Source organism: Ambystoma mexicanum, chromosome 1q (genome assembly GCF_040938575.1).
Source record: "Ambystoma mexicanum isolate Mex_15411 chromosome 1q, UKY_AmexF1_1, whole genome shotgun sequence".
In the NCBI taxonomy this organism is placed as follows: Eukaryota; Metazoa; Chordata; class Amphibia; order Caudata; family Ambystomatidae; genus Ambystoma; species Ambystoma mexicanum.
The window spans coordinates 1,068,406,468-1,068,433,313 of record NC_090922.1 but is presented as its reverse complement, the minus strand read 5'-3'; the positions used below and the strand labels follow the sequence as shown (position 1 = coordinate 1,068,433,313).

Sequence of the window (26,846 nt, the reverse complement as noted above, 5' to 3'; positions counted from 1 at the left end):
GGGCAACGCGAGGACAGTCAACAGCTAGCTCGCATGCTGGAGGCACACAGCATGGCACGTCATAAAGCAGAAGACTATACGTTACCTGTAAAACACCTCCATTAATCCTGGCATTTTCATAACTCTTACACTTGCTTTTCCAGCGGCTTTGCTCGTCGTTGTTGCAATCTCTGGGATTTTCAAAACCTCCCTATGTTATTTTCTGACCTTTATGGTGATGGTGAAAGCCTGGCAACCTTACATTCATCTCTCCTCTGCAGGCGACGCTGCAAGGATAACATTCTGGCCGGCATATCAAATGCTTCCTGCTGCGATTGACTTGTAAAGGTTCCTTCACATTAGCGAGATTGCAAAATAAATGTTTTTCTTGCTTTAGAAAGTGCTCCGACTTTTGACATTTTCAATGTATGTGGAATTCAAAATGAAAGCCCTCGTTCTAAAAGCTATTTTTTTATAATAAATTGTTTTAATCCGCCTGTCGCATTACTGCAGTCAACCCGAATTTCCTTGAAAGTGCAATTGCATGTCCCATTTAAATTTCCATTTGAAACAAATGCTTTTCTCCTTTTCATACTCAATAAGCATTTCGGACAGATTTTATCACTGTGCTTCCCAGCACAGCCTTTATTTAAATTAGGCCTGTGTAGAATTATAATTCTATCCCCAAATTGGAGTGAAGTTCCCATTTGCGTCACAAAAACTAACTTTTTTCCCCTTTAAACAGCGATTGTCCGACTTGTGCAATGCATGACTTATAAAGTTATATTTAAAAGTCCTCTGTACAAAATGGCTTCCTGCTATAAGTTCTTCTTCTCCCTGATTCCTTCTCCTTATGGTCTTGGGCTGAAACGCTGGAACTGACAAATATGACAGAGGTTGTAGTGAAGAATAGGTAGATCATCAGAGACGGTGATAGATTATGCCCCCATTTCTGGACACACGGATGCCGATCCATCTACAAAGAACACTTCCTCCCCCTCCTCTAAGGCACTTTAATTAGCTTTGGGAATGTCGTCACCTTCTCCCTCATAAGTAGCACAATCATGATCTTTCATGTCTTCTACTGTGCATGGCTCTGTGAGGAAGATGGCTGGGTTTTCTGTTTTGCAACGTATTACATGTACATTTGGGCTTCAAATGATTATCTCATAGGCTGATGCTCTATATGTGGTAAGCATAGATTTTGATCGCTCCATTATGACAAACAGGGAGTGTTTAAGGGACAATGTGATGGAACATCCCATTACAATTGTTGAGCTTTTCTGAATAGCAAAGGCAGCGGCTGCAGTTCTTTTAGTGTTCTGAAGGCAGTGTGCATTTCAGGGGTCCATGTAATGGGTGTTTTGTCTTTCTGGGCTTCCTTTAATCCTTGCAATAGGGGTTGTGTGTAGGCGGCATAGTCCAATATCCATGTCCTAAAATAGTTACAAATGCAGAGAAACTTCTGCATATCCTTAACAGTGTAGGGCTGGCTGAGGCATGCACCATTGTTGCCCTATCAGGTATTATCCTCTTATCATCTTTTGAAAATAATTGGCCCAAGTACATGACCTCGGTCAAACAGTAGTGCAGTTTGTTTTTGCCTACTTTGTACCCCTTCTGGGCCAGCAATTTAAGCAGGGCAACAGAGTCCCTACAGCGTGTTTCCTCTCCCTTGCTGCATACCAGGAGATCATCAACGTATTGAATGATGGCACTCTAAACATCAATATTGCAGAGGTCTTCGTGCAGTATCCTGTTAAAATGCTTGGGCTTTTGCAGTACCCCTGGGGCAATCAGCGATGTTCATACCTTTTCCCCCCTAGAGTGAAGGCCATGAGGTATTGGGAATCTGGGTCAAGGGGCGCAGAGAAAAAGGCATTCTTCTGGTCCACCACAGTGAAGTGCATGTCCTGTTTTGGAATTCATCACAAATGGATGCCGGATTGGGACGAGAGGGAACTCTTTTTGGACAACATTGTTAAGTGGGCAGGAGTCTTGGATCATATGCCACGACCCCCTTTCGCTTTCTTGATGGAGTACAAGTGGAATTGGATGGTACAATGATGCCCTGTTGCTGTAGTGTGCGTATTATCTCTTTAATTCTTTCCACTGCCTCCCCTGACAAGGGATACTGTCTTACCCTGGGCAGTACTGCACCTGGTTTCAGTTGTATTTTTATTGGAGTCACTTCTCTTAGTAATCCTACATCATGGGGGTTGGTGGTCCACCAATATGGCGGCACTTGCTGCAAGTCTGCATCGCAAGAAGATAGCGGGGCACCGACAACTGCCATGAGAGGGGTTTATCACTTGTCTGTTTCGTGTCGCTGTCAGTGAACAGCTCTTCATTAGTTAATTCACGCAACGGCATATTTGGATCCATTCCCAGCACTGTCCGCCACTTGCACCCATATGTATCCATACCAATTGCTACAATATGCTTTGCTGACACTTGTACCCTTTTCAAATCAAGTGAGAGAACAGTACCGGGCAGTATCTCGGGGGTGGCCACTTGTCGAAAAACAAAATCAGATGATACTCTACATTCCTTTTGTGTGATTTCTGGCACTACTCTTGCTAACATTTCTATGCCATAAATTAACATGTCTGCATTGGTTTGTACACCTCGTATGTCTGTTTCATTAGCTATTGTTTGTATTAGCAACATTGCTCGGAGCAGGCACAAACCATGGGTGGAGCAAACTATTCCCCTGTCTGTGAATGTTATTGTCATGTTTAACTTGCTGGGTAAGTCTCGTCCCAACAGGTTTATCAGGGAGTTTTCATGGTAAAGTAGGGGTGCTCAGATTGTTTTCCCCCCTATCCTAACATCCAAGTCTTCTGTGTAAGGAACTGAGACCACAGCCCCAGAGAATCCTTGCATCTCGAGATGTTTGCCAGATAACGGGAAATCACGTTCACATAGACATGATTTCTCCCCCTGAGTCCATCATAAAGATTAACTGTTTGTTCCCTAACTTTGCCCCCACCAGTGGTTCCTCGTATGGGCATAAAGTAGTTTATACAACTGGACATACAAGTGCTCTCTGTGGGCTGTCCTAATCTGGGTGGGTGTCTGTTCCAGGACAAGAAGAAACATTTTCGCTAAGCACACATGTTCCTGATATGGTGCTGGTACGCCTTTAGCAGTTGTGACAAATGGGTTTGTGTGTGTGTGTGTGTCATTTGATTTTGGTGGGTTGGTCGGGTCTGCAGGCAGTGCGGTTGGGGGTCTGAGGGTATTGTATCCTGGTATAGGTCTACTATACAGTCCATATATGCTACCCGGGTATGGGTGCCTGTATTGCTGTTCATTGCTATACCTCTGGTTATTCTAAATGGCCTCACCTCCCGCATGACAATCAGGGTCCGGATCCACCCCCCCTTGGTCCTTGTCCTACATAGCCCCCTGCTCCTCCTGTTGTCCTCGGTACCCACCTCTCCCTTTTGTGGGTCTTCCTTGCCATTGGGGTCCGGTTTATTGTTGATCACCACCCCACTGTTCCTGGCCGTTGTCTGCCCATGCTGCAGCCATTATTGCCTGTATGTCTACAGACACTCCCCCTTCTTCTCCCTGTTGTTCAGAGGGCAGCACTGCAGTAACTACCGCAACCTTCACTAACTTGCTCTGTACAAGCTTTGCTTCTTCTGCTAATCTCATCTGGGCTGTTTCTTTTTCTCTTTCTTTGATACTCCTGCAGTGGTGTACCATGATGCTCTGAATCTCTGGCCACCCTTTGGCTTCCATCCCAGCATCAAGGGCCTTCTGTATTTCCTTTTGGAGGCCTCTTTTAATGATGAAGTAAAATAGGGAGGTGGAGTGGTCCCAGGCCGTGCCCATCTCCACACGCCACATCTCCGGAACCCGAAGAATGAACTGCGCAGCATCTTCCTCATCCCCCATAGTGCATTGCATTATACAGTGTAGATTGTTGGTGTTGGGGAAGGTCCTCCGCAGTGCATCCCAAACTTGTGCACAGACATTGTTAAAAGACACCCCATCATGTGTATCATTCCCTGTGGTGATACCCGGGAACCCTGCCTCCCTACACACTGAGTCTGCTTGATCTGCCCCTGCAAATATGCACCGAGCCCAGTACCGGTGAAGTACTGCTTGACCTCCGTGTTCCTTTGTCTCCATGTGGTTACTGGATTTGCCCTTGCCATATGGTACATATTGTGACTATTATTGGAAAGATTCATGGATATCCTTGACATGCAATTTTAATACTGTTTGTTTCTATCTTTACAATTACTTTAAAAGAGAATTGGTTACTGTTTACTGGATATTGACTTCAAACCAATAAGCCACTCCCATTTGGGCGTAAACCTACAAATTTGGCTGGCACTGAACGAGCGTGCGTGCACCGAGCCAAGTACCGGTGAAGTACCGGTTGACCGCCATGTTCCTTTGTCTCCACGTGGTTACTGGATTTGCCCTTGCCATATGGTACATATTGTGACTATTATTGGAAAGATTCATGGATATCCTTGACATGCAATTTTAATACTGTTTGTTTCTATCTTTACAATTGCTTTAAAAGAGAATTGGTTACTGTTTACTGGATATTGACTTCAAACCAATAAGCCACTCTAATTTGGGCGTAAAACATAGAATTTGGCCGGCACACGCACCAGCGTGCCCGCACCAAGCCAAGTACCGGCAAAGTACCGCTTGACTGCTTTGCGACGTTCGTCGTGGCATCACGGCCAATCGAGGCTTCTTTCTTCATGTTGTCGGTAGTAGATTGTCAAATTAACTCCCTCCTTCATCTGGATATCTGTTGTGTTTTTTGATTGCTGGTTCAATCCTAGTTATACAAATTATCTTGGACAAACACAGTGTGTACTGCTGTGCCTAAAATCTGGTATGCCGAGTTCGAGTTTTCTCTCGTATCACAAAAAAACATATGATCGGAAGCATCCTAACATTCCGCAATGTATAACAGGAAATGGACTGTGTTTTTCTACCCCTTCCAACCCGATGTTTCAAACACTGTGTACGTTTGCAGCGAAAACCGTTGGAAACACAGACATTTGTACTTTTTGTCAAGATCTGAAACACACCGGCGACAAAGTAATTGAATCAAGAGCATATTAGTCAACACTCTGAACAGATTTCTGATCAAGCTGTAATTGATCTAGAAACCAACAGCTCCTGGCACTCTTCCCATAATGTAACACAAATGTATCTGGTTATCCCGATTTATTTGTTGACATTAGTCATTCAAATTCAGAACTAGCTGTTACATATTCTGCCCCCACTCCACGCAACTCTCGCCCTGACATGACAGGCTTGGGAAAACCTGTTAGCTCTGAAGTAACAAACGATCTGTTGGAAATTACATTAAACTCAATGATTCTGGCCATACAATCAATGGCCAGACGCTTTGAGATGCTTGACTCGAAATTTACATTGCAAGCTACACAACTTGAACAACCTTTGCAATGGCAGAACGACATTATGAATACAACCAGCTTTAAAAAAGGGTCAGCTCAGAACATATGTAGATCTAATGCTGTTTTGATATCATCAAGTATTCAAACTGAGTTTTATACAAACCCCTCAAATATTCAAAGAACAATGCCAGAGTTAGAAAGTTCCTCACTCCCGCACATTATTGATATCATCCACGAAAAACAACCAAAAAATATACCATCAATTCATGAAAATCAGATTACAATTGAAGATATTCTAACCAGTCCAGCTATTAATAAACCATATACACAATGTTTGAAGTGATCAAACCCAAAACTAATAAAAAAACAAGTGGTTGTACAAACGAAGAAACCAAAAAATATGCCTAGCACTATAAATAATTGCACCACGCAAACCAAACAATTTATTAAAACAATAACACACTCTCAAAAAGGTGCAGTACCAGTTACAGGCACAGGCTCATAAAGACAATGCTAAAATCAACATTGTTCCAAACATTACACCATACGGTCCGCTCGATGAGTTAGTGGAAGCAGCCATTACATTGACTGATGATGTTTTAGGACCTGGTATGCCTGTTTCTTTACATGATAACACCAAGAAAAACAGGATGTTCTTATGGGGATCTCGCAACAAGTAATAGATGTACATAGAAAAGAGATTAGACATGACGTTGATGAATACATGGCAGCTCAACCGGCACAAATATATCTCACTCACTGAGATCTTGGCATAATATTACAACAGCAGGATAAGCCTGTTAACAAAGTGAAAATGGACCAGATGTTATTACAGTCTCTTGGAAACGATTTCTGTGAATGTCCAGCACGCTCACCACTTCAAACATAACCCATATATAGCTCCATACAATCTAGCCTTCAGGTTGGTGCAATGCATCCGGTAGCTCGGACTAAAATAATGGAGAGCAATTTGAATAATAAAGTTGAGAATTCTAATTTCATTTTCACATTAACCCCGGAGATCTATCGTCTAATAGAAACAGCAATTACAAAATCCACTGAATCTAAAATTGTTGTAACTCCTAGTTCTAACAACATCAGAGCTAATGTGGCTCAATCAAAACAACAAACTGCAATAAACGTCAAATGGCCAGCCTTACATTCTTTAATTATTTCATGCCAACCATCACCCAGCACCCAATATGACTTGAATCGCATAACCATCCTGATTATATTTTCGGAAATTCACGAATTAGAAGATATAAACACTGTTGACATCCAGCTAGTTGAATTTGAACATGAACATACACTTTCCTCAGTGAAACTTTGGATGAATTCTAGAGTTGTTCTTAACACTATATGGCTGGCAAAAAAGCAACTATATGAATTAGGTTTTATAGTAGGTGTTAATACTGCTCCTGTAATGGTCTAGGGACCTCTCCAAATATTGTCACTTTGAACATGATGAAATCTCACTGTGCCACCTGGAATCAGCCATTGTACTTAGCATTTATTGACTTCCGGGTGGCCTTTGATTCCATTGATCGTCAGTTACTTTATAAAAATCTATCACGGTATGAATGTCCGCCTTCTTTGATTTCCATAATTAAACACTTACTTACTAATACAACCCTGCAAGTAAGATTAACAGTTGAAGGTTTACTCTCCGCATTAATTCTTACAGAGCGAGGCCTCAAACAGGGCTGTATTTTAGCATCCTTTTTATGCACTTTGTTCATTCTAGATCTGGGTGAATCATTTTCAACGATAATATGTGATTCCCCAAAATTGGGTGCGCAATGCATAGCTTGGATGTTATATGCGGGTGATCTTTTCCTGCTATCGCAGACTCCGAGTGGTCTCCAAAACTTGTTAGACATATTGTCCGCTTACTCATTGGCAAACAATTTAATGATCAATCTGGAAAAGACGCAGGTTGTGGTCTGTCGTAAAAATGTTAATACTTTTTCCAAAATGCTGAATTCATGATTGTGCCTGAGTATAAATATATGGGCATAACAATTTATAATACATTGTCTGAAACTACATATATTGTCCCTTTTGAATCTTAAATTGCAAACTGAATTCAAAGGCAAAAATATTGTTGTTTAAATATATATCTTTATATAGCCAGGTTATGATGTTTTATCAGGCAAAAGTGGTACCAATTTTACTGTATGATGCTGAGACCAAGTTCCCGATGACACGGAAAACCTGGGATATGTATGAAGCTCGATTCTGGAAATCTGTGCTAAAATTACCAAACTGCACCCCAGTCTCAATGATCCATTTTAAATTGGGTCTAGTGTCTCTCTTTGCACAATTAATATGGAAAATGTACAATTTATTTCGAAAATGTCTGCTGTGTTTGGAAAAAAATAACATTCTAAACGTGGTATCACAACATCTTGCTGTCTCAGATCAAGTCTTTCCATGCCAATGGAGAAGTTGTGTATTGGATGCGTTATCAGATGCATCCATCACTCTAGATATCTTGTTAAGGAATCTAGATAAGCTAAGCTGAAACTATACCAATATGATTGGATTTGTAACAGGGCAATACCACCTTTAAAGATTTTAATGTACAACTATTTGGATTAAAGAAAATTCGAGTCATGGCTGACTATTTGGTGAAATTTCCTTAGCCTTATATTAGACACCAATATTTGCGGTTTAGGTTTAATCTTTTGCATAGATCTGAAATATTGGTAAGGCAAGGAATTCTACCTAATAAGTTGGATCATTGCCGGTTCTGTCATGATGCACTGTGTCAAGAAACATTACAGCATTTGATAGTGGTTTGTCCAGCCTTAACTATGATGAGACAATCATATTTTAGCAACCTATTTTGTTTTTACATGCCAATGAATGCAGACGAGATTTGGTATAGGATTTTCAGGTATGAAACTTGCGATTAGGGTTACAATTACAAGTTACCTGGACTCTGTCTTGTTGTTAGTTAATGCCAAAACCGAGTAGCACTCTAAATGGTATACCTGATTTCTTGGGAAATTTTACTCATAATATAGAATATGTGCACACTGTTTTAATTTTTATATGATTCATGATTTTATGGACTATTTTAAGAGATAACACTGGAAATCAAGTTATCATGAAATAAGTAAATTTTGTAATTTTATAATTGTAATCACATAATTGACTATAGTTGTATAATTGAACATAATTGAAATTGATTGATAATGTTTGTATTTATCTTTGTGTTGTATTTGAAAGGTTGATTTTATCAGCCAACCAAATCATTTAAAAAGGAAATAAATAAATAAAATACTATAAGGTTTTTGCTGTCTCACATGGCCAGAGGCACTCCCACGATATTCTTTTCAAAGGCATAGATCCATTTTCACGCGCCCACCGTGAGCGGGGGGACGGACTTGAGGAGGTTGTTTTTATACATCATCGCCCATGGCACATAATGAGGCCGCCTTGCTCCCTTATGGATGAGCAGCATTTGTAATTTCGATCCCACCTTTCCCTTACTTACCTTTAAACCTTTCTTTTTTGCTAAGGCTATTCTCCCTATTCTGTTTCAGAGCCTGTGTTCCCATCCCTCTTCCTCCTCTGTCACCCGCTGGGAGAACCATTGTACTTGCTGTATTCCCCCCACAACCCCCTCAACGGATTTGTCGAAATCGCTCTAACACTCCTCATCCCTCACTGAAGCCACTGCATCGTATCCCACACTTTCTATCCCCCCTCCCTTTCTACACATACTGCCCGTATGGGGGCACCATCCACCCTAAAGAGGAACTGCCCTGATTTCCATTTATCTTCTGGTAGGAGAGAGGAGCTTTTTAAGGGTGGTGGCGGTGGGGGCCATCCCCCGGATTGCTGGGTTGTCTCACATATTTCTCTTAACTGGGCCAATTCTGTCTGAGTCGATGTTAATACCACTTCAAGGTCTCTACTGGATGGTCCCAGCGGGGCGGCCATGGGTGTTATAGTGGATGGGACATACAGAGGTGGAAGGGCTGTGCCAAGCATGGCCAGCGTACTCCCCCCTGGCACCTAGGCTGGGTCTCAGTATCCCTCTGCTGGTCTCGTGAGCAGTGGGTATAGTTTCTTGGGTTCATCGTTCCCCTTCTTCTTTCTCCTCACTTTCCTTCACTTCTATGGCCCCCTCTCCTATCTTTCCTGTGCTTTGCATGACTGGTATTTCTTCAAACATCTGCAACAGATCTAATACTTCCCATCTGTTTTGGAGCTCCTTCCCCTTATATTTTGCCATTATGTAAGTTGCTACATGGTCAAGTATTTCCTTATCAAAAGACCCTTCTTCTCGCCAGACATGGGGCGGCACCTCTGTTAAGATGGATTTCTGATTTCTGAACCTCCAAAGCCCAGCCGAGTTCCATGGAACAGGGTAACCTTCTGGACAAGCCAGACCAATCAAGGTAGCATTGGCGGCAGTCAAGACTAGGTCTCAGGAGCGGTGAGGGTGACTGAAAGACCTCAATGAACACACAGAGTAAAGGACACTTACAAATCACTCCTAGTCAGATATATATATATATATATATATATATATATATATATATATATATATATATATATATATATATATAAAAATACATGTATTCAAGGCCTTTGAGTTTCAATGCAATAGTTATTAACAGTAACGCTTTTAAACCAACACAATCCTTCTAAAATACATATACGCAAAACCAAGGGGCCTAAGGGGTTAATGCACGAAATGGGTCCAGAACCTAAAAAAGGGAAGGAAGCAGGTAGTGCAAAGAGTCTTTAGGCAGTTCTGCAGTAATCACAATCCTAACTGAGAGGAAGTCCAGTCCCTAAGAAGAGGGGAGCCTATTGCTCAAATGTACTTGCAATGGTGGCGCACGCAGTAGTGCAGAGGGGCGAAAACGGGGTCTCTTGCAGGGTCTGTAGCAGCTCAGGCAGGTGGGTAAGGTGATGCAGAATAAGTTCCCACTATTTGTGGAGGTTCACTCCGAGAGGGCAAAACAGGTTCCAGGAGTTGGAAATAGTTCGCTAACTCAGGCTAGCTGTGGAAAGGAGAGGGGACCCCAGGGGCCACTTGTGCGTTAAAATGGATGGATGTGCTAGGGGCCACCGGGAAGGGTGGCAATTACTCACCGACCCCTGGCACACTCCAGACCAAACTTCGGCAGTCTAGTCAAATTCGGTTGCAGGTTCAAATGCGGCAATCTCGTGGCTTTGTGGCTTTCAGTGGCGTAGTTACAGCGTTGATTCCCTGGTGAATGGATCAGTCCACTTTCACTGTAGCAGGCTTCAGGGCACAGAGGGTCTCAGCTGCAATGCACTTGCAAAGTTCTTCACAACGGCTGGGCAACACGATAACCGTGTGTACTCTGGTTTGGGCTGGCGACTAATGAAGCCAATAGGGTGTTTCTTACCCTTCTCATCTACTTGTGATAGTACAGCTCCTATCCCAGTGTCAGAGGCATCTGTCTGCACAATAAAAGGTCTTTGGTAATCAGGGGCCCTGTGAACAGGGGCCTGGCGCAAGGATTGCTTTAAGCCATTGAAGGCCTTCCCACACTCTTCTGACAAAGTTATCTTCTTGGGTTTGTTAGGAGTTGTGAGAGCAGTCAGAGGGGCAGCTATGGTGCCATAGTCTAACATGAAATTTCTGTAGTACCCAGTGAGTCCTAAAAAAGCTCTTACTTGGGTCTGAGTAGTAGGGTAGGCCAGTCTTTTACTGCTTATAATTTACTGGGTAGAGGCTGTAACTTCCCTCCACCTACCTCATGCCCAAGGTAGACCACTGAACCTTGTCTAATCTGGCACTTACTGAAATTTATGGTCAAGTGGGCCTTGTGAAGAGCCTGCAACACAATCCTATGATGTTTCACATGATCCTCCCAGGTGGCACTGAAAACTGCTATTTCATCCATGCTAGACAGAATTCTTCCAACCCATTAAGGACATGATTCACAAGCATCTGGAAAGTGGCAGGGGCATTCTTCAGCCCAAAAGGCATTACCCTGAACTGGTAAAGACCCTCTGGTGTTGAAAAAGCTGTCTTTTCCTTGGCATGTTCTGCAATAGCAAGAGCTATTTGCCAATAGCCTGCAGTGAGGTCAAATGTGCTGAGGTATTTGGAGGCATCCAAAGTATCCACCAGCGCATCTGTTCTAGGCAGGGGTGTGCATCTGTCTTGGTGACAGCATTCAGAGCCCTGTAATCCACACAGAACCTCAACTCAGAGGTGCCTGCCTTTGTAACCAAAACCACAGGGCTGGACCTTAGACTACTAGAGGGTTCAATCACCCCATGATCCAATATTTTGTTGACCTCTGTCTTAATGTAAGACCTTACTTTGTCTGACATTCTTTATCCCTTACTTTTAGTAGGTACACTATCTCCTGTGTCAATTTCATGTTTGCACCAAAGTGTCAAACCAGGAGCTTGTGAGAACAAGGGGGAAAATTGCCTCTGCAAATGTTTCACCTCAGCTTGTTGAACAGAAGTCAGGTGAGGGGCCAATTTGACACCCACAATGGAGCTACCTGAATGCCTGCACTGGAACAGGTCAGGGAGAGGTTCTGACTCCTCCTCCTCAACATCTGAAGCCAGCAGCAGTGCAGTGATTTCAACTCTTGGGATGAAAGCCTTCAGTCTATTCACACAGAACACTTTTGGAGCCTGTCCAGTCCTTCCAAGGTCCACTAAATAGTTGACCTCACCCAGTGACTCCACCACTGTGTAAGGGCCTGACCATTTGTCCTGTAAAGCTCTAGGCCTTATGGGATTCATGATCAGGACTTGCTGACCTGGTGAGAAATTTATGAGGGCAGCTTTCTGGTCATACCAATGTTTCACAAGTGCTTGCCCTGCCTTCAGTTTCTCACTAGCCAGACCCATCAGAAGTGCAATTCTCTATCTGAACCCTAGCACATAGTCTACTACATTGGTAGTGATGGGGGAGTGGGAATCTACCATCCCTCATTGACTATTGCTAAGGGTCCCCTCACAGGGTGACCAAACAGAAGTTCAAAGGGGCTGAAGCCAACGCCCTTATGAGGTACCTCTATGTAGGCAAACAGTAAGCACGGCAATAGAAGATCCCATGTTCTTTCTTCTTTTTAAGGTTCTGTTAAACCTTTCTATGAGACCATTGGTTTGTGGGTGGTATGCGGATGAAAACCTATAGGTGACACTACCTTCCTTCCACATGCCCTGCATAGAATTTGACATAAAGTTGCTGCCTCTATCAGACACAACTTCTTTAGGGAAGCCAAACCTAGTAAATATGCCAAGTAAAGGTTTTACAACTGACTTGGCAGTCACAGTCTTCAATGGGATGGCCTCAGGATACCTGGTTGTATGGTCGACCAGCACTAGGATAATCCTATTGCCTGAGGATGTTTGGTGGTCAAGGGGACCAACAATGTCAATCCCTACCCTCTCAAATGGTACTCCCACCACTGGGAGTGGTACCAAGGGAGGCTGGATTGTTTTGCCACTTTTTCCAGATAACTGTCAGGTGGCACAACTCCTGCAGTGACTTTCTACTTGCACCCCCATCTTGGGCCAGTGGAAATGCATGGATAACCTTTGCTTGGTTCTCTTGATGTCAAGGTGACCAGGAAGGGGCACATCATGTGCCAACTGTAAGAGGAAGGGTTTATAGCAAGGGGAACCACCAACCTCACATGGTCATCTTCTGTAGACTCTGTAGGCTCACTGTAGAGGAGCTCACCTTCCCAATAAATCTGATGCTTCCCAGAAGGTTCACTGTCAAGCTGGGAGCAGACCTGTCTCCTTAGGGCTTCCTGAGATGGGCATTCACGTTGGCCCTTACTGAATTCAATCCTGTCAGGACCATCTTCTACTAACAAACCTTGTAGTTCAGGATGGTCATTGGGATCAAAAACCTCAGGTAACACCTATTCCTCGTCAGGTTCAGGTGTTTGACCAACTACATCCACCTCAGTGGTATGTGAATTAGAGGTCATATTTTCTTTCCCTCTCTGTCTTTATTGGCTCCTTTAGCCATGGGTTTCCCCTTTGGCTTGGGCTTGGCATTGAATTTGGCCAGTGCATCCCTTGTTTGTTACCTTGTACAGGGTCTCTCTGCTGTGTCTCCCACAAGCCCTAAAGCTCTTTAATCATTCCCCAGCAAGACCTTTCCTAGAACATCCATCTGAATTCCCACTGTAATTCCGACCACTGTACAATTTATAGTAAGATTTACAGACATAACTGGGAACTTGAGAGGTGGGCCATCAGCCAACTTAGTGGGCAACAGAGGAGCTCTGGCAACTTCCTCTGGGTCTACCAAGGTAGGAATCCACTAAAGTTATGCTGCACCCACTATCCCTAAGGGCAGGAGTACCTACTCCATTAATCAGCACCCTGTCCTTAAAGTAGTGCTTGGTATTATCAGGAATCCTAGCATAAACCTCTGATACTTTAGGCTCCCAGGAACCCAGGGAAACTAAAACTAGCTCAGAATCTGTCCCACTGGGGAAGGAGTCTGAGGAGAAGGATGCCCCCTGTAATCTCTTCTTCTTCCTCATGGGAAGAGAAGGCCAGATTAGCAGAGTGGACCCTCCAAGGTTTTGACCTTACATCTGGGGTCCCCCTTCACATGGTCACTTGCTCCACAAGCCACACAAGATCCACTGGGTCCTGGGACATAGGGAGGCTTACTGTAATACTGTAATCAGAGTTCTGTTTTGGAGGATAACCTCCACTACCCTGTGTGTTCTCTTGTGATTTACCCTTACATTTCATTTTGTGGCTCGTTTGGGAGGAAGTTTTATCAGATCCCCACCCTCCTTATCTTCAGACTTTTTCCGCTCCTCCTGCTTACCAGGATGGGTCTTGTCTTTATGGGGCACTCTATGTGACACCCACAAATCAGCTGCTTTGGCCATCTTCTTAGGATCTAACTCCTTTGAATCTGCCAAATGCTGCTTAAGCTCGGGGAACAAGATGCGAAAAGCATGACAAGACATATCATACCCTCAAAAGTCGAGAACTTATAGCCTTCACCCAGCCAGTCAAGTTCTTTAAAGAATCAGTCAAAAATTACACCCAAGCACTTCCTTCTTTCTTTTTGTACTCTCTACACCTCTTCCAGTATTGGGCAGGAGTCTTCCCAAATTTTAAGATGAGAGTTTGCTTCAACATTGCAAAATCTACTCTTTCAGCTTTTGACATTTCCATAATAGCACTGCAGCTATAATGGGGCAGTCTGCTGAGCAACCATGCAATTTATCAGCATTCACAAAGTCTTGAAGTTCACATGCATACTCAAATGCATTCAGCCAGTCCATAATGTCATTCTTCTCATCATACACACTGAGCAGATCTTTAGGAAATCTTGGATGAGAGGAGGACCAAGACCCATGTCCAGATCCCTTGGATCCATTGGAAACTTGAAGCTTGGCCAGTTCCAACTGGTGATCCCTGTCCTTCTGTTTTTCTGCCTGTTCTATTTTCAGCTTAGCCATGTGGAATTCAAGCTCCTTCTGCTTAAACAGCAGCTCTTGCTTCTTGAATTCCAGCATGGCCTCAACATCAGAGTTTGCAGAGGAAACATTGGACATTGCATCCTCCATGTCCTCATATGCACCATGGAGGAGGGCAGTACCAGAACTGTCAGTTCTGCCAGTGGAAGCAGCTCCACCTCCTTCTGCACTCTCATCAGAGGTTATGGCCTCAAGTTGCAACTCTTGCCATTCCATGATTATCTGAATCATTTCCAAGTTTGTGCCTTGAGCAGGTAAACCTCTCTCAGCACACATCATTCTAAGTGTTTCTGATTTAGAAGCATTTAAGGTTACATTAGTAATTGTTTCCATCACTTTAGATAGGTCTATGGCCTTTACAGTTATGACTACTAGGTCACTAGGTGTCCTGGGTAGCGGTAATCTAAAATGCCTTCACTGGTCTGCAACAATGATTACCTTCAGTCTATCCCACCGCTCTACACCAATTTGTTAAGATGGATTTCTGAACTCTGACCTGTTGGGAAGAGGTCCAGAAGGCCAGCATAGTTTCTTGGAACAGGGTAACCTTCTGAGCAAACCAGACCAATCAAGGTAGCATTGGCAGCGGTCAAGGCTACTAGGTCTCAGGAGGGGTCAGGGTGACTAAAAGACCTCAATGAGCACACAGAGTAAAGGACACTTACAAATCACTCCCAGTCAGGTGTGTATATATATACCTTGTACAGGGTCTATCTGCTGTGTCTCCTACAAGCCCTAAAGCTCTTTGATCATTCCCCAGCAAGACCTTTCCTAGAACATCCCTCTGAATTCCCACTGTAATTCTGACCACTGTACCATTTATAGTAAGATTTACAGACATGACTGGGAACTTGAGAGGTGGGCCATCAGCCAACTTAGTGGGCAACAGAGGAGCTCTGGCAACTTCCTCTGGGTCTACCAAGGTGGAATCCACTAAAGTTATGCTGCACCCACTATCCCTAAGGGCAGGAGTATCTACTCCATTAATCAGCACCCTGTCCTTAAAGTAGTGCTTGGGATTATCAGGAATCCTAGCATAAACCTCTGAGACTTTCTATATATATATATATATATATATATATATTTAAAATACAAATACATGTATTCAAGGCCTTTGAGTTTCAACACAATAGTTAATAAGAGTAACACTTTTAAACCAACACAATCCTACTAAAATACGTATATAAAAAACCAAGGGGCCTACAGGGTTAATGCACAACCTAAAAAAGGGAAGGAAGCAGGTAGCGCAAAGAGTCATTAGACAGTTCTGCAGTAATCACAATCCTAACTGAGAGGCAGTCCAGTCCCTAAAAAGAGGGGAGCCTATTGCTCAAATGTACTTGCAATGCTGGCGCACGCTGTAGTGCAGATGGGTGAAAACTGGGTCTCTTGCAGGGTCTGTAGGAACTCAGGTAGGTGGGTGAGGTGATGCAGAATAAGTTCCCACTGTTCATGGAGGGTCTCCCCCAGAGGGCAGAACAGGTTCCAGGAGTTCGGAATAGTTCAAAAACTTAGGCTAGCTGTGGAAACGAGAGATTGCCCTCAGGGGCCACTCGTGTGTAAAAATGGATGGATGCGTTAGGGGCCACTGGTAAGGGTTGCAATTACTCACCGACCCCTGGCACACTCCAGACCAAACTTCGGCAGTCAAGTCCAATTTGGTTCCAGGTTCAAATGCGGCAATCTCATGGCTCTGTGGCTTTCAGCGGCGTAGTTACAGTGTTCTATCCCAAATGGGATAGTGGTGATTTCTCCGCTCCTGGTGGATGGATTAGGCCAGTTTCACGGTAGCAAGCTTCAGGTCATGGAGGGTCACAGCTGCAATGAACTTGCAAAGTTCATCACCACAGCTGGGCGACACAGTGACCGCGTGTACTCTGGTTGGGGCGCTCTCTCTTTACTCCGGACCTGGGAATGCCAAGTGTATGTAACTCGATGTGAGAGTGCCGTGAAGAAAGAGCTTGCAATGTACCAAGTTTTGAGGGCCTCCTCGAAACTGCGGCGGTGACAGAGCAAAGATCCTCTGCAAGCTGGTCATCCCACTGATTGGTCCAGGGACACTTCTGAGAAGGTTTACTTGCAGGGTTTGATGAAGGTGCCAAGAATAGTTAGTTCCACTATTGCAAAGGGTCGAAGCATCTTCGCAGACCTTCTAGTTCGATCAGATGCAGAGGGGTCCAGCGGGACAACAGCGGGCTCAGGGTGCCAAACCTTCCAGATGGGTCACCAGCGGTTCACCGACTCAGCTTCTTAGTTTCAGGATACTTGTATCCTATCCTTCTTTCAGTGAGAACTCCAGAGATCAACATGGTATGGGTGTTTGGAGCCTTCTCTTATCCAAAATCTTCTTCGCCCCAAAATGAAGAGGACCCAATGGGAGATCTGCTCACATACAGGCATACCATACATGGAACAAACATGGACCACGGTGGTCCCAGGCCTTCACAGCACACCAGACTCTCTGGCAGCCAGGTTGTATATTGGAACCAGACATTCCAGCCCACATACTGGAAGCACACACACAAGGCATGCAGAAGCCTGCAAAAGCTTGGCTTTTGGCGGGAGAATGCATACCCAAATAAGTACTGCCTCGGGTCAGCTTGACCTGGGGAAGGTGAAGGGGCAAGATGGCCAAAGGACAGGACAAAGAACCTTGTGGTTCCATGTCATTCCATCACCTGTTTTTATTTTGCAGCATTTTTTGCATCAGATTTTTTTGCCGCAAAAACAAATTACATTTTTTGTTTTGTTTTTGTTTGGGGGTTACCCCCCAAACGCAGCTTCCCACCTATTTAGGATATAGTCCCAAAATACCCCAAAATCTTATATCCCTCTACCCACCCCCCATATTTTTCGATGGGTTTTTGTGGTAAAAAATCAGCGGCAAAAAATGCCATGAAAAAAACACTGATGAATGGACGTCATACCAACCTTGTGGCATGGCGATTTTGGAGCCAGGCCACCTATTTGTTTCAAACGCGGTAAATGCAGTTTACCTGGCAGGAAAGGGATAAAAATACATGAAAAGATAAGCTGCCACCAGCCCTGTCTAAGGCACACCTGCACTTCTCCTTAAAAAATCCTTGTAGAGTATCTGGGGCCTTTAGAAATGACAGGAAGACCCAAGTGCACTATACTGGAAAGTACATTGTGCACTTGCAACATGTTGCAGAAAAGTTGCAATATTTACAAGGACTAAGGGAAACAAGTTCTCCCAGTACTGACTGTCTGTAAGGGCATGTCAGTTTCCCCATAATAAAGTGAGCGAAAAGCCCAGGGGAGTGCAGCAGAAGGCTGTGCTCCTCTGGCAAAGTCAGACTATGGTGTATAACATCAGAAAAAGTTGGGGGGTACACAACTGGAGGGAAAATTACACATGAAATGGAAATCTTTCCAAACACCCTCCCTCTTTGTTTCCACTATCTATTGATTGTGGTACTTCTTTATTCATTCACTGTACAAGGGGAGGTGTTTGCAAATATGTTAGAGTGGGGTATTCATTCCCATGTTCAACAACAGACCTGTCTTTCACGGCCCCTTCTCACTGTCACCTCTAAATCTTAATCTCTGATATAACAACACCAATGCAATATTTCTTCACTTTAGAACATTACTTATACATTTTGAGGACAATCACATAAAACATGAACCACTGAAAGTTTTACACAACAGACCAACAATTGAACTAACAACACAAAATGAGACACACATCTTAATATCTTCCGTTTTACCCCAAACCTTACCCCCTGCTTACAGCATCATCCCTGCTTCACTCACTCTATCATTCACATCACCTCATCCCCACTGGGCCTACCTCCACATTTTAAAAACACTAAAATAATAGTACTGTGATGGTACTAATATAATGTCACCCCACTACAACATTCCCACCCCACAAACTGGGACAAGACAGTGGGCCAAATTACGAGTCCGGCGGCAACCAGCCGGTTTTTCGTGCTCGGTTACCGCTGGACTCATATTACCATTCCGCCTCCGTGACTCCCAGAATTACCAGGGCATTATGACCCTGGTGTCCCGGGAATTCTGGAGGCAGAACTCGGTAAATCCCCATTCCCATTGAGTCCCATAGGACTCAATGGGAATGGGGAAGTGGAAACACTGGCACCATCTTGTGGTGGTGCTGGTGTTTCCACGTCCGCTTGCAAGCGGCAGTGTTAAACCCGCCAGGTCAGACCTGGCGGGAACACCACCTCCCACCTGCAGGACTCGAGATCGGGTGGTCCGGAATTAACAGTGGCGGCATGTTTACCGCCACTGTTATTTCCGGACTGCCCGACCCGTAATGAGGCCCAGAGTCTGTTTTAATCTAAATATTTTTGCTTTATTAAAAGTAAGAGAATAGTCAGAACTCTTACAATGCTGGGAGGTCATCAACTTATTACAATTGAATTCAGACTACACTAAAGAACTGCAGCCTGCCTATTTTAGTCTCACTAATATTCTATCAACATAAAACATCAGATTACTTTGTAAATTCACACAAACATCCACACATTGACAAATAATAAATATAATGTACTATACTATATCATGTCTAGATTTGTGTAAGGAAATCATCATCATAGACATTTACATTTAATCCAATTCGAATTTATAAAGTGAAATGATTGACAATTATGATTTCCAAGAAGCAGCACCATTGAAAATAGGAGTTGGATTTCCTATTGGGCTGTAGCTATAGCTACAGGGGCAACGTGCTCAGGGGCAACATGCTCAGGGGAAACCTGCTCGCCTTGGAAACAAGACGACACTGAGCAATGCCGGTTCGATCCCCAGGTCCACGCTTAGAAACCTCTGGGTATTAAGCGTGTTATAAATAACCTATCATATCATATCATATCATTATATACTTATATTGAATTCAGAAACTTAAAGACATTGGGCATGGCTTCATTTTATCTTTAAGAAATGTATATGGTTCCTAATCAAAACACATTAACAAGAATTCCAAAGGGTTTGGGTTTTCTAGTTTTGAATAAATGAAAGGGAATGGGTTTGCAAATTGGAAAGGGTAGGGAAGCCTGTTTGAATCTGCATTTTTTTTTGGTTCGCATAAGCTATTCCATTCATTCATTAATGTAAACTCTGTTTAGCAGTATGTTTTTTCTGAGCTATCATGGATCAAAATGTGCTGAGAGCCATGCAGAAAGATATATGAGTAAAAGCAATGCCATCTTTCTTATTAAGTGACTAAGCCTCGAGAAAGTTGTAAATGAATGATCCCGGTCTAGAATGAACATGCAATCTTACTTTGTTGACTTATCTGACATAATAGTTAGGCTACTATGCAGAAGCGTGACGTCCATTTTTATAGTTAACATTTTAGATGCCACAATCATCATTAATTTGGATGTGCATAGGGTCAATGAAGAAATTTGATATAGTATTTGAACCTGAATGTTTAGGAATCTTGATTCTGATTTTTTTTTTATTTGAAGATTTTAGTTATTTTAGTTACTTTGTACAGCCTTTTTGTCTTCTTTTATGTATTTGTATGATGTTAATTTTAACATTTCTAATTGTAAAGAGAAACATTTTTGTATTAATAATTTGAAAAGTTGATACATCAACTGAGCAAATTAAATAAAAAATAAGAAAAAGAAAGACATAATGTATTATACTTATTATTATGTATAGCGGAAATTCTAGTTTCTATGCGCTAAATGTATTTGTGTGCCAATGATTAATGCTGAACGCAGCTGAACACTGTGTGGAGATGTGATTTTAGGAGAGTATCTTTTGGAGACACTGCTGGAAGACAGTCAGCTATTTTCAACATAGAAAACAGCTTTGGCTGTGGAGAAAGAAATAGCATGGGCAGAATTGGAATGTCTTATACCAAAGACAGAAATGCTCACACAATATGTCTTGTTTTCTCAGAATATACATTTGATTTATGTTCCCAGCACAGTACATGCTATAAAGAAATATGTACATAAACAAAAGCTTGATGTTTCTCTGAAATGCTCCTACACATGTAATATACGTCACTGCCACTATGTATAAAGAGTGGATTTTTTTTCAGTAGAAAGGGGGGCCTTGGCCTGTTAGTGAGCAGCTCACTTAGCTGGCTTAGCTCGAACGCTCCCAAGCTTACTTCACTACTTCCCTTGGGACTTGATGAAAATGAGCCAACACATGCAAAATAAAACTGTGTTTTTCATTTAATATCTCTGTGTCTCTTATGATCTTATTTTATATTCATAGGTTTATAATTTTGGGAAATACAAATGGCGCACAAGCAGTAACACTTCCAAGGATTATCGAGAACAGCGTTTGGACCAGAATACCAGGGATCCTTGCCAAGTAGAACGAAGTTCCTTGTAGTTGCTGCTCCTGATCCACGTGTCGGCCAATCGATCATCTCCAGCGCGGGTTTTGAACCGTTGTAGCCGTGATGCTGTTTTCCATCTTTTGAAGATCAACAAGCATGGAAATCGAGTTTTCGTTTGATGGGAGATAGCGTTGATGCTATTTGATATGAGGTGAGCTTGCTCAAAGTTATTTGTTTGTTTGAAAACATATATGCATATATTTTGCAAGGCTAGAATAGTTTTGTTGAAAGATGCCTGATGTTAGAAACATTCAAACGCATTGTGCAGAATTTTGTTAAGACAAGAAAAAACCCACTGGGTTAGAAAATAAAATAATAATGACCCCCTACCTCAGTGAACTAACAGCAATATAGGGGAGATTGGGGAGTATGTTGGACAATTGGGATGTGCTCCCAAGGTCAGTACAGCAGTCAATTCAAAAGAATAAGAAGATAGGGCTTGCCCAGGATCAGCATTGACATAGGGTGCCCTCATTTTTGATAGATACTGGGGTACAAAAACTCTCCATTGATCACTCATTGGTTTCAGATAGTGCCCTGTCATGGCAATAGAACGTTTCTGTAGGGTTTGCAGGTACACCAGTAATATTCCCGGTGTCTCAGCTAGTACCCATTACTGTTGGCCCCTTAACAGATAAATGCCACTTCTTGATAACATCCAATTGTGGAGAGAACCTATTGGGATTAAATATGTTGAAAACATTGTACACGATGATTCATTGCAGAACTGATGGTGTATACTTAACAACGTCCCTGCAGAAAAATGTTTCCTCACAGTATTTAGCATTGCCTTCTGAACTGGTGAGGAAAGGTGTAATGAAGGAAATATCAGGGAGTACCTGTAACAGCACCATTTTGCCAATTTTTTCAAAGGGTGGCAACCTTTTGCCCTACTGTTTTGCAATTAATTTAAAGGCAATTGACAAAACAGTTGTGTCACAATTTCCAGTTGTCTCTGACATTATGATTCCTGCTCAGAGAACATCATTTTCTGTGATTGATGCATTTACCTTTACTAGAATACCACAATGATAAACTGAGGGTACTAGCATTTACAGTAGGGCTCTTAAGGAACAGGTAGATTAATTACAGTTGTCACAATACTGCACACTTGGTACTAGTTGCAGCAGACTCCTGTGAAGCATGCCAGAAGGGCACTATTAGTTTACTAAAGAATATTACAAATACAGGTTACAATGTTTCCTTGAAAAAGTACCGAAATTGTCAACATGAGGTAGCCTATATAGGGTACATTTTGTTGAAGGAGGGTAGAAGCCTTGCTCTCGAGAGAGTACATGTTGCATTACCATTGCAATGGGATGCTCACTGTCAGAACACTTTTGTCACACTAAAAACTGTTTTGTGTTGCGCTCCAGTTTTGGGCACTTCTAATTGTGTTTAAAAGTTTGTCTTGTTTGTATATGTAAAAGATGGATGTGCTTTGGCAGTACTAACCTAGGAACATGGTGGGAAAAATAGACCATGGGGATATTTTTCCTTCACATTGGATCATGTTGCTTATGCACTACCTAAATGTCTTAGAGCAGTAGCTACAGTCACTGCATCATGCAAACAACGTGAAGGCATGATTGTGGGTCACTCCTTAACCATGGTGCCTCACCCGGCTGATATGTTACTAAACAGAAGACTATCCAAACATGGCACATTAGCTCGAATGACCAGATACAAACTTACTCTGTTCACAGCACACATTAAGATTACAAGATGTAACCTATTGAATGCAGCTGAGTTACTACCTCTCCCTGAGCAAAATGATGGGAATGAGGACGGCCAACAACTGAACAAGAGAACAAAGAAAGAATAGATTTGTTTGACACACCTTTGTCACTTCCTGAACTAGCACAGAGTAAATTTGAATGGCCTGACACCCGGCTCCTAGCATTGCTGTCTCTGACACAGACTAGAACAGGTCTCTCTGCGTATAAAATTGTGAAGAGGAGTGTTTATGCAGTATAATGCAGGAATTAATGGCTTTGCCTTGTTTGAAAACAGTTTAACCATATCTGCAATACCTGATACTGCACTTTTCTTTGGTTTCTTAAGATACATCTGATGCAGGAAAGACTGGCCTACTGAATGGCAATGCTTAAAATTGGGTACTCCCTGTTTTTGGTAACGGGGGTCAACACTATCAAGTGGGAGACTTATTGAAGTGTAATGACGGCACAATGCATGGAGGTAAGTAAAAGTATTTATTATTAATAATATGTATATATATTAATAGGAGGAGTTAGGATGATATCGAGCTCTGCCAACTGACAGACGTTAATGTTGGTATTCGAAATGGCTCGCTCTGTTTCCTCACGAGCGTGTCCTCTGCATTCTACGAAGCACTCTCCGGCATTCATCTCGTGCCTTGCTTGTCATGACAGGAAACGTGATACGATACAACACATCTCCCCTCCTTAACTAATCTTGACAAAATAAACGTAACCCCCAACTATTTACAATCTTTATAATATGGTCAAATGTCATTTTTTTTTTACTCACTACAACTTTACAACACCTTTCAACATCACACAATTCCTTACCACTACCTTTCTCTCTAATATTTTCCCACGCTCTGGTGCATTCACACTGGGTGTTTCCAACACACATGCCCTCTCCAAATTCCGAACTCTTCCATCCTCCACTCTTTCTGCATGCTTGAACACTTCAACCACACCAACAGGTTTTGACCACTTACATGGACCATTCCTTAAAACTGGCGGATGTTTGATCCTCACCAGTCCCCCAACTACTGGTGATGCCCTATTTACATTTCTACCGCCGGACCTGTCATGAGCTCTCTTGTTCTTTAACTGCATTTCTCTAATATTCTCACACGCATCACCAACATCTTTCTTCACCATAGTCATTCTTTTCATCCAAGGTGGAGTCAACTTAGTGTTGGCTTTCCGACCTCTGCTCATTTCGAATGGTGACAGACCTATCGTGCAATGCGTTGTGAAACGGTGAGCATTTATCTTCTGCCTAACTGCTTCTTCCCATTTCACCCCATTGACCCAAGCCCATCTCACAGCATCCTTAAGTACCCTGTTGAAGCACTCAACCATCCCATTTGTCTGCGGGTGATAAATGGCACTCCTTTTATGCGTAATAGAAATTTTCTACACAAAACCTTTACATCTCCCTTGAACGGAATTGAACTCCATTGTCCGTTAATATACTTTTGGGCAAACCTTCCCTTCCACAAACTTCCTTTAAAAATGCAACCACCATTTTGGCAGTCATGCATGGTTTAATCATGACCTCAACCCACCTAGTTAAAAGTTCAATGATTACTGAGCAATATTATTGCTACCCCTCACTGTAAATCGGACCCAGTACATTCATACCAAGATCTTCCCAAAAGTTACCTGGATGGTCCGTGACAATCATAGGATATTTCTCACTCACACATCCTCTATCACTCTCTTTGCAAAGGATACATCTCGTATAGCTCTCTCGATCTGTAGATCATATCCTGGTCACCAGAATTCCTCACGTATCCTTTGTTTCGTCTTCACTATACCCTAGTGGCCTTCATGTCGTAATTCAATAATTCTTTTGTATAGTCTCGTGGGTGGAATAATTCGGTCGTTCCTCATAATCCTGTTATTCTCGACTTTGAGTTCATTAGCAACTTTCCAATATTCTGACAGTCCATTCTCCTCATATTTGGTCTTCATTATAGAGTTTCCACTTAGAATGATCTGACTCAAGTCCAGAAACTTCATGTCCGACTCCTCCACTTCGTCCCATTCCTTCTCCGATACAGACAACCCTTCAATGTTGAGCACAACTTCAGACTTCATTTCCTCATCATCATCTATCTCAGAGACATTAGTAAGCCTTGAAAGACAGTCGGCAGCATGATTTCTTGTGCCCGGTACATATCTCACCACACAATTATATTCTTGCAGGAGTATGACTCCTCATTATGACATGGACTAGTGGTTTGTGGTCTGTACGGAATTCCACCTCCGCACCCCAAATAAAGTTCCGAAATTTTTCTGCAGCCGATTTGATGGCCAATGTTTCTTTTTCAATAGCTGCATATGATTTTTCTGCCCCCTTCAACAACATAGATGCAAATGCAATCAGTCTCTCCTTGCCATCAATCTCTTGTGTGACAACTGCCCCCAGACCCACATTACTGGCATCTGTCTTGATAACAGTTTTCTCGCCACTTTTGAAGTTCCTCAAGGACGGGGTGCGTTGTTCAATTCATGTTTAATCCACACAAATTCCTCTTCACATTCCGTGTTCCATGCACACGTTTTCCCTTTCAATAGTTCGCGAAGAGGAATGGTGTCCATAGCAAAATCACGCATGAATTTTGAGTAATAATCTGCCATGCCAATGAAAGTACGCACTTCTTCTTTAGATTTGGGTCATGGCATATTCTCAATGGCATCTAGTAGTTGTTTCTTTGGTCGTACGCCTTCAGATGATCTAGTATGTCGCATGGACGGCAAGAAGAAAAGAAATTGGATCCATGCTGCACATCTGAAATAAGCACCTTTGCCTCTGCCCAATGACAACTGGGTAAAGAAGGGGTTAGGAAACAGAGAAATGCGTACCAAATACATACCCCGTTATGTCTTTCAGTGAGAAAAATAAATACTGACCCTGGTTTTGACCAACCTGAGGGTCAGTTGGGGTCTGAATGTGCCTGAATTGTTCAAAGATCACTCTGTGCCCAGGGTGACATGATACAATCTGTACCAAGGAATGATAGGGAAAAACTTTTGAGGTAGGAACGTGTTGCAGCATTTGTGCAGCACCCACAAGAAACCAACGTGTGTTCCCTCCATACCCAGCCAAAGATGCCTTGGAGGTAGAGGGGGGCAGGGAACTGATGACTTCAATTGAGGAAGGACATGTGGTCAGGTGCCACCCACAGATGAACGTATAGAGCCTATGTCAGTGGGGATTCTTAAGGGACACTGATAAAATATGCCCATTTTGGGTAGCACAGAAGTGAGGATTTTGACACTTTTGCCACAGATATGATCAGGTCCAGGAGACCATGGTCAGCCAGAAACAAATATGTAATACTTGGTATGATAATAACTGGTCATGATAAAAATAACGGTCTTTTGGCTATTAGAGAATGCACACCATCTCAGAAAACTGTTGCCCACGTCCATCCCACCTACTATGCTATGCTATGCTATGCTGTGCTGTGCTTTCTTTTCAAGTACACACACACTTCATCAAACACACACAAACAAACAATTGATCCTCTTCATCTTGAGCACCTGGTATATATGACACAGCCACGTTAGTGGCTGTGTAGCTATGGTTAAGTTGCTAATCCCATAGGAAGAGCACTATTGGGTGCTTATAACTTCGCTCTCCCTGGACGAGTCCTCACCAAACTGTGAAAAACACGTATATAGCCCACTCTGAATTTCTTTGCACAGTTTGGTGAGGTTTGGTCCAGGGGAGGCAAAGTTATAGGGGGGGTCCCAAAATGTCTTTTCTTCCCATAGACTGAATGGGGAAAAAAACTTTGCGCATGCCTACAGCCCAAACTGCTGGACCGATTTTCACCAAATTTGCGTCCGGAGTAGCAGCTTGGTCCCGAAAGCGTGCTTTTGTAAATTTGGGGAAAATCCG

The 26,846-nt window shown here is 42.8% G+C and overlaps 1 long non-coding RNA gene across 2 annotated transcripts in view; it reads left to right on the top strand.

The window, feature by feature from the left end:
* Positions 1–26,846, top strand: part of LOC138522017 (uncharacterized) — a 101,139-nt gene that overhangs the window by 33,858 nt on the left and 40,435 nt on the right. Inside the window, exons 2-3 of one of the 2 annotated variants that reach the window (XR_011283216.1) lie at positions 21,092–21,369; positions 23,283–23,417. This is a non-coding gene — a long non-coding RNA (uncharacterized lncRNA). The remainder of the gene's footprint in view (positions 1–21,091; positions 21,370–23,282; positions 23,418–26,846) is intronic. The other variant, XR_011283217.1, reaches the window with a different exon arrangement.